The 8,152-nt window shown below is 25.9% G+C and overlaps 1 protein-coding gene across 4 annotated transcripts in view; it reads left to right on the top strand.

Annotated features, from left to right (window-relative positions):
* Positions 1-8,152, top strand: part of LOC107642481 (MORC family CW-type zinc finger protein 3) — a 23,592-nt gene that overhangs the window by 5,786 nt on the left and 9,654 nt on the right. The window lies entirely within an intron of this gene.

Here is an 8,152-nt window from a genome sequence, read left to right as displayed (position 1 = left end):
CTTGGACTTTTCTAATATTTAAATAAAAAAAATATATTCTTAATTTAAGTGATGGTAGAAGCAATTATGTCTATGTTCATTATATAATAATTTCGTAGGCAGCATGAGCAGGCTGTCTCCGTTAGGAGCTTTGCTAGTTTGCTAAGGGGGGAGAGTGGAGGAGTATGCTCATATTCCCCCCAATACATATATAATATAAACAAGTAAGGTTTAATTAGTCTCTATAGTTTCGTAAAATTTTCAATTAGATCTCTATATATATATATATTTTTTAATTGGGTCTCTGTATCAATTTTTTTTTCAATTAAATCCTTCTTAGTAGTAATTGGCTTAATTTTATAGGGACCCAACTAAAAAAAAATTGGTACAGAGATCTAAATAAAAAGAAAAAAAGTGTAGGAACCCAATTAAAAAAAATTTGGTGCAAAAACTCAATTAAAAGAAAAAAAAAAGTATAAGGACCTAATTGAAAATTTTGCGAATTGTAAACTAAATTTTATTAATTTCAACGAAAATAATTACCAAAATGATGAATACTCATGCAGTTTGTCTTTATATAAAATTGATAATCGAGAGCCATTAGATAATAATTTAGTCAAACATAATAAATTATCTAACAATTTTTAATTAACAACTTCACATGAAAATGAAAATAAACTGCATGTATCAAAATACATTTGAAACAAACGGATAAAAAACGGAACAGATACCTAACAAGCAATGTTACAGCACATATTTTCAATAAGATAAAGGAGGGTAAAACATGCCAAATAATGATACAAAAACATGTTCGTTGTGGTCCTTCCATGTTTTTCTTATTATGCTGTTAGTCAATCTCACACTATTTTTGCATTTTCTTAGTTGAAATGAAATCAACATGAATTGAATCGGAGTCAACATGAATATAGCGTAATACGACTAGTGATTAGTTGCATGCATGTATTATGCACTAGAGGGGAAACAAAATATAATGTCAAAGTTTTCTAACTACCCAGATAGATAATAAATATGTATATACTAAAGAAAATAACTGCAAACAAAGATATTGCTAATAACTTATCTTTGAAATGATTTAATTTGTTCTTAACAAATCAGAACATATTTTGGAAATATTCCATATTTTATGACATTTTAAAACGCTCCGGATGATTAATATTTGATGTATGTTTACAACATCGACAGTAATAATAAAAAAAATAGTGGTCAATAACTATATTTAAGCCAATGGTGGTGGCACCTAAATCTAAACATACACACCAAAGACCACATGGGCAATTGAACATTACTATATAGAAGAGATTGTTTATTTAATACAACCTATAAACTTTGGTAAATCACTCATTTAAAATGAAACATAATAATATTACGCTTTTGTTTTGAATTGATTTTGGTTATCAACATCTTTTATACAAATCGATCTAAATTAAAATAATTTAATATAGAACATAATATATAAATCATTTTAACCAAAATCAAGTTACCTTAGCACTATAGAACTATATAAATCTCCCGGCCCTCTTCTTGGACGATTTAGCAAGAAAAAATGGTTGACATAAATTGGTCAACATTATCTCGATTCAGCGTGAGAGACATTCTTTTAGTTAAATCAATTTAACTTAAAATGATTTAGGAGAAACTTCTCGTCACACTACATTTTAATTGTATGTTTTTTAACAGAGAAGGCAGAAAGTCCAATAAAAAAAATTAGTGTGATGGAAAGCGGAAAAATGATGTGATTGGGAGCTCTTAATTATTTTGGGTTAAATTGATCTATTCAAGGAGTGGCCACTGGCATTAAATCAATATGATGTAGGTTGGTTTATGTTATCTTCTCCCCTTGCTAAATGTCTTGATTTATATTTTTGTATTGCTAGGTAAATCAGTTTCCATTAAAACAATTTATTATCTTTTATATTAAACTATTCTAACTCAAATCGATTTGTATCAGATATATTGGTAACTAAAGTCAATTAAAAATAACAATTATGTTATACATTTAAGTTTTTTTTGCAATAAAGTCTAATTAAATTGGTCTAAATCTGACAAAAATAAATCTCATTAGTGAAGTGTAAATACAAATTCGGTTCCTCTCTTTCTCCTTTTTTTATTTTTTTTTCTTTGTGTTTCTCTTTCTTTTTCTTCTCCTTTTTTCCTCATGTTCTTTCTTTTGTTGTGTTTCTTTTTCTTTTTTCGCGTGTTTCTTTCTCATTACCGTTCTTTTACTGTTGTTGTTCCATTTTTTTCTTTTCCTCCTCCTCTTTTTTTTTTTATTTTCTTTGTTTGATTTTTTCTTGTTAAGATAGTAAATAAAAAAGTAAAAAAAAAAAAAAAGAATGAACAAGAAAATAAGAAAAAGAAGAATTTTGAATTATCATTAAATAATTTTGGTGCATTCTAGATTTAAATAAAGTAAACTTTCGGTTTGTACTTATTTTAAATTGAGTTTGTTTGTACGTCATTAAGTAATTTCAGTGCATTCTGTTTTGGAATAAATAATATGACCACAATCCAATCAATCATGTATCAAATAATTTGTTATTGTTATTATATTAACATGTTAATATAATAAGGTCTTTGACTAAATTCATAGATTTATTATTGTGACAGTGATTATAATATTGAGAGATAAATCTTTTATAATTTAATCTAAATTATTCTTGGTCATATGATTATTAAAAGGGACATTAATAATTCGGAAAGATTTTTACCAAAGATAGGAGACTCGAACCCGCAACCTCTTAATTGAGTATGGGGAGACTATGTCATTTGAGCTATTACTCATTGGCATATAATGGTCTTCTTGGATGAAGATTAATAGATTTCATTTATTAAATTATATATATAGATGGTGCATATAGAGATATGGTTATTGAACTGACTCACTTTGAGAATTCCTAATGGTTATAATTACCGTATATTTGTCAATAGGATATTCTTAAGATGAACATAGTAATAGAGTTTCCTTTGACCTGCGACTATCACAGTAATTAACAATGTATTTATTATACTTTGATTTCGGACAACTAATACCCTAGGATGCTAGTTGAATGATATTGGGTATGATTTAAATAATTGTATAATTAATAATTAATTAATAAGAAATCGGTCAACTCTCGGTAAAGAATTTGAGCCTCTATGATTAGAATGACTGAGATGAATAAAACCTTGGCTAAAGAGATTGAATGAATGAAGAAATAAGTTTTTTAGGTCATTTACAGTCCATTATAATAATGGTAACAAGTTAGAATTTAACAATTAAACCATACTCTAAGGGTTAACAAAGAGTTGGAAAGATGGAAGGAATTATACTTTGTTCTTCTCAAGTTTTTAGTAAAAATATATTACTTTATACTATCGGGTCGTTGAAGAGTGTTGCTAGACGCCAACGTAAATTTAGTATGACTAATTTACTACCCGCTTAGTATTGAACCTATGGGGTTACACACTAACGAGTATTTTAATCTTTGCTGTAGAATTATTTAATTATTATTTTGATTTCATCAAATAAATAATTATATTAATTCAAATAGAATATTATTGTATTATTTACTAGCACCAAGAATATAATAATAGTATAATAATTGAGAATAATATTTGAAAATAATTAGTTATTCTATTTCTAAATTTAGCTGAGATCTTAACTGATTATGTTTCAAATTGAGTTATGATATAATTCATAAATTTGAAAGATTCAAATTTAAAATAACAAGATATGAAAATTTGAATTGAGTTTCAAATTTAAAATCAGTAATAAATCTCATACTATATATATGTATGCCAAGAGTAGAGGAAAAACATGAGTTTTATTCCTTTACCTCTACACACATAAACGTATGTGAGTTTAATTCTTGGAGCAAAATTTTATGGCGTGCAAAGAGTTGCAAGAGGTTTCTCAATTTAGATCAGATGTCCATTAGTTAAGGAGTTGACAGCAAAATTGGTTTTGGTGTCGATACGCATATATAGAGTCTTCGTACAATTGAAGAATAAAGTTTTTACTGGAACGTTCAAAGGTATTTAATTTAGATATGATCTATATATATTATTCGAAAAAAGTTTAAGCATAAAATAGATATTTAGAATTACTTTCTTTTCTTCCACTGCCTGTTGTGAACCCATGGTAATCCTTCACATTCTGAATTTGAATATCGGTATATTATGGATTTAAATAAGGTGCACTTTTAGTCTAAACCGAGTTTATTTGTGTGTCGTTATCATTAAAAAATTGTAGTGCATTCTGGATTTAAATAAGATGTATTTGTAGTCTGAACTTGTTTTAAACTAAGTTTGCTTATGTGTCGTCATGATTATAAAATTTCGGTATATTCTGGATTTGAATTGTTACTTATACATATAAAAATGAGACAACGATGATAATAATAACGATAATGAAAAAAAAAAAGAAAAAAAAAGGAAAAGGTGAAGAAAAAGCAACAGCAGCTTATTCTTTAAATGTGTTAAAAGTCATCCAAATTTTTGGAACAAACGGGCATAAAAGACACCGAAGATTTATAAGTACGATACCGAAAAAATCTATATTACACCAAATTGTGTTTCAAAATGCACCGAAACTGCTATTAAACGTAACATAAATAGACTTATGGAAAAAACAATTCAAACAAATTTGATCCAAAATCTTCAAATCAGATCAAAGAGCATTGATCGTGAACGAAGAGAATGAAGAAAACGCAGAGAAGGAAGAGAACGCAGAGAAGAAAGAGAATACAGAGAACATAGAAAATGCTGAAAAATTTGGAAAAAAAAAAAAAAATTGTTAGAGATAGTGGCGCATAAAGCTGAATTAGGTTATAGGAACTTAGTTAGACTTAGTTGGTTAAATGACTTGGACGTAGAGTTTTATTGTAAAAATAAATGGGTAATATTAGCTATGTTTCATTTTAAATGAAGTGATGTGCCCATGAATTTTTTACGAGGAAAAAAAATCCTAAATGACCACTGACAATTATCTCGAAAGACAATAAGGTCATCAACAAAATAAATATATTTTTCAGTCCCTAATTTTTATTTTTATGAGATTAATTAGTCCATTTGTCAATATTTTCTATTAGTATTAACGAAATAATCTTACATGGCATGTTAAAATGTTGATTTATCCATTAAGAACTAACTATGATTAACAAAATGTTTTTGTTGGGAGTCTCATTATTTTTTTAGGATAATTATCAAGGCCGTTTAGTTTTTATTTTTAATTTTTTATTACTTTTTTTTAAATATATTAGTTAAATTTACTGTATAAAATTAAAAAATATTAGTAATTTTTAAATTATTTTTACTTATAAAAATTAAATTGAGAATATATTAGTAATTAACGTCTCACAAAATTAAATATTAAAAAACAAAAAAGTATTTTTTAAAAAAAAAAACTTTGTAATCCTTCAAAAAAAATTAACAGGAATCTGATTAAGTATTCACTCATTTTTTACAATGGTATTGCATGCAACAACTGCCTAAAAGGTCATAACTAGACATTACCTATTAAGTTAGATATTAAAAAATAGAATTATTATGTATTTATGTTATAAATTTGAATCACAAAGCAATTAGCTATTTGAATTTATTCACTCAGGAGTAATATCGCCGGATTCGCCGCCAATTAATGCATTTTAATTTTCGTGTAAACATTTTCTTTGAACGAGAGAAATTTAAATAGCTGTTTGTTATTCCCGACTAAGTAATGATCAACATCATCAAGATTGGTTTAATAGTGGGATCCTTGAATGATATGTAAATTTTAGGAAAATTTAGGACACATTTAGTTTATCTTTATTTTTAGTATTTTTTATTTTTAAAATTTTATGAAAAAAATACAAAAAATAAAAATAAAAAAATATATTTTTGTATGAAATTTAAAAATAAAAAATAAAAATACAAACTAAATGTACTTTTATTTTGTTTCTAGATAATATACACATATTTAAATAATAAAATAAATCGAGATTACTTATCCATTTAAAGTTAATATAAATATATAAAAACAAATATGATTATTAGAAATATTAGACGGTCAAGTATTTTTTAAATTAAGTTTAACCAAGTTAAGCTTATTATGCACGCACATCCTGCTTTTTCTTTTTTAATATCGTTATTGTCTTCTTTTTCTTTTGCTCTGGTTTGATTTTTTTTTTTGTCATCCTCCTTTGTTACTATCGTGGTCATCATAATCATCAATTCATTATCTTCATTATCATCCTTCTATATATATTAAGCAAAGTTACTAAGCACATAAATTTTCGAAGAACCACGTCTCTTGACTCACAAATGCATAACAGAGAAATTTTAGAAGTATCACATATCTAAAACATTAACTCAATACACGCAATATTAAAATTTTGGTGCACAACAATTTTTTTTTTAAAAAATTACATGTTAAAATATTAATTCATATACACATAATACATAAATTTTGATGTACAACACAAAAATTTTAAAAGACTACATATTTAAAAAAGATTATGTGCTATATCAATAAATTTGTGTTATAGACAAAAAAATCATACTATATTAATAATTTTATATACTATGTGCAAGAATTTATGGAATATGTGCAATATTTAATGAAACTAATAACTATATATATGTAAACTTTTATTCTTAATATTTTATGTTTTAAGATTTTGTGAATTAAAAAAAATAAGAAATAAAAGTAAAAAAGAAAGACATTTTTTGTGAGGTGGAAACTCAAAAGTAGTCGACTTCACGTGAAGTTGATAACTGAGAACCGTTAGATGATTTGACTGATTTGATTAAATTTTCATTTAACGGCTCTCAACTATCAATTTCACGTGAAGTCGACTCCACTTGAATTTTCATTTTTTTTTTCAAACCATACAAATTCTAATTATTTATCTTTTAGAACGTAAATTTCCTTATATAAAATTAGCAACACAATTTATTAGAGAAATAAGTGCTCCATTTTAGGACTAAGAAATTTGAGTTTGTGATCTATTGAGTATTGACCATTAAAAAATAGATCAATTATTTTTTTTTCCCAAAATAAGTATGTCAACAATGCTGGACTAGACACCCAAAAAATTAAGAGATAAAAAAGGAAAATAAAATTTTATCATTTTAAATATTTTTTAAAAATTAAAAAAAAAATACTAAAAATAAAAATATAAATAAAACTAATTGTAAATTTTTTGGTCTGTTGTAGTGTTGTTTGAGTATATATCAAAAAAATTATAAAAAAAGTTGGATAAACTATAAATGTTGTACCGTAAAAATTTATATCATTGATAAAAATAATTTCAAAAGATACAAACGATAAATAAGTATAAAATATTTTAAAATCGTGACAAAAATAATTTGATATTAGATAAATATTTTTTCAAAATAAATTTAGATATCAAATTTTATTTACTTTTCAATTGTTATTGAAAATATATTTACAAAAATTTAGATCAAATACACCAATTATTTTCTAAATATAAAAATGGTTCGTCCCTTATAAAAATAATGTTTTTGGTTATTTTGTTGTATTTTTATTAATTTGTTAGCAATTATTTATTGTTTGTAAGTTTTAAAAATTATAGTGCATTTGAGTTGAGTAGTTTAGGCAAGAAAGTAGGGGTGTTATCGGTTCGATTTGGTTCGGTTTTTGATAAAAAACCAACCGAATTAATATGTTCGGTTCCTACAGACACACAATCGTTCGGTTGGCTGTTTTTGCAACAATTGAACCGAACCAAACCGAACCAACAGTAGTTTGGTTCGGTCGGTTTTTTGGTTTTTAATTCCTAATGAGAAGAATATGAATCACAATAATTAGAGGTTCAAAATAGTCAATAAACTGAAATAATAAAAATAAAACATTGAAATGGTTAGGGATTGAAAATCTTTGTTGTTAGGTTAAAGGTTAAAATGGTTAAAACATTGAGATGTATGTATATCTTCGGTTCGGTTTGGTTCGGTTCGATTTCTATCGAGTCAACTGAAAATCGAACCGAACCGATCGGTTTTGTCAGAAAAAAAACAAAAAAAAAAAACCATTTTTTCGATTTTTAATCGGTTGTTGTAATTTTTGGTTCGATTTTGCGGTAATTTTTAGTCCGATTCGATAACTTACACCCCTACAAAAAAGTATAGAATGAAGTGGAGGGGCAGATCGGTAATTAAGGCCTTAGGAGTGGCT

Source organism: Arachis ipaensis, chromosome B05 (assembly GCF_000816755.2).
Source record: "Arachis ipaensis cultivar K30076 chromosome B05, Araip1.1, whole genome shotgun sequence".
Taxonomy (NCBI): Eukaryota; Viridiplantae; Streptophyta; class Magnoliopsida; order Fabales; family Fabaceae; genus Arachis; species Arachis ipaensis.
Note: the sequence above shows the minus strand (reverse complement) of the source record. Positions and strands in the feature narration are given on the sequence as shown.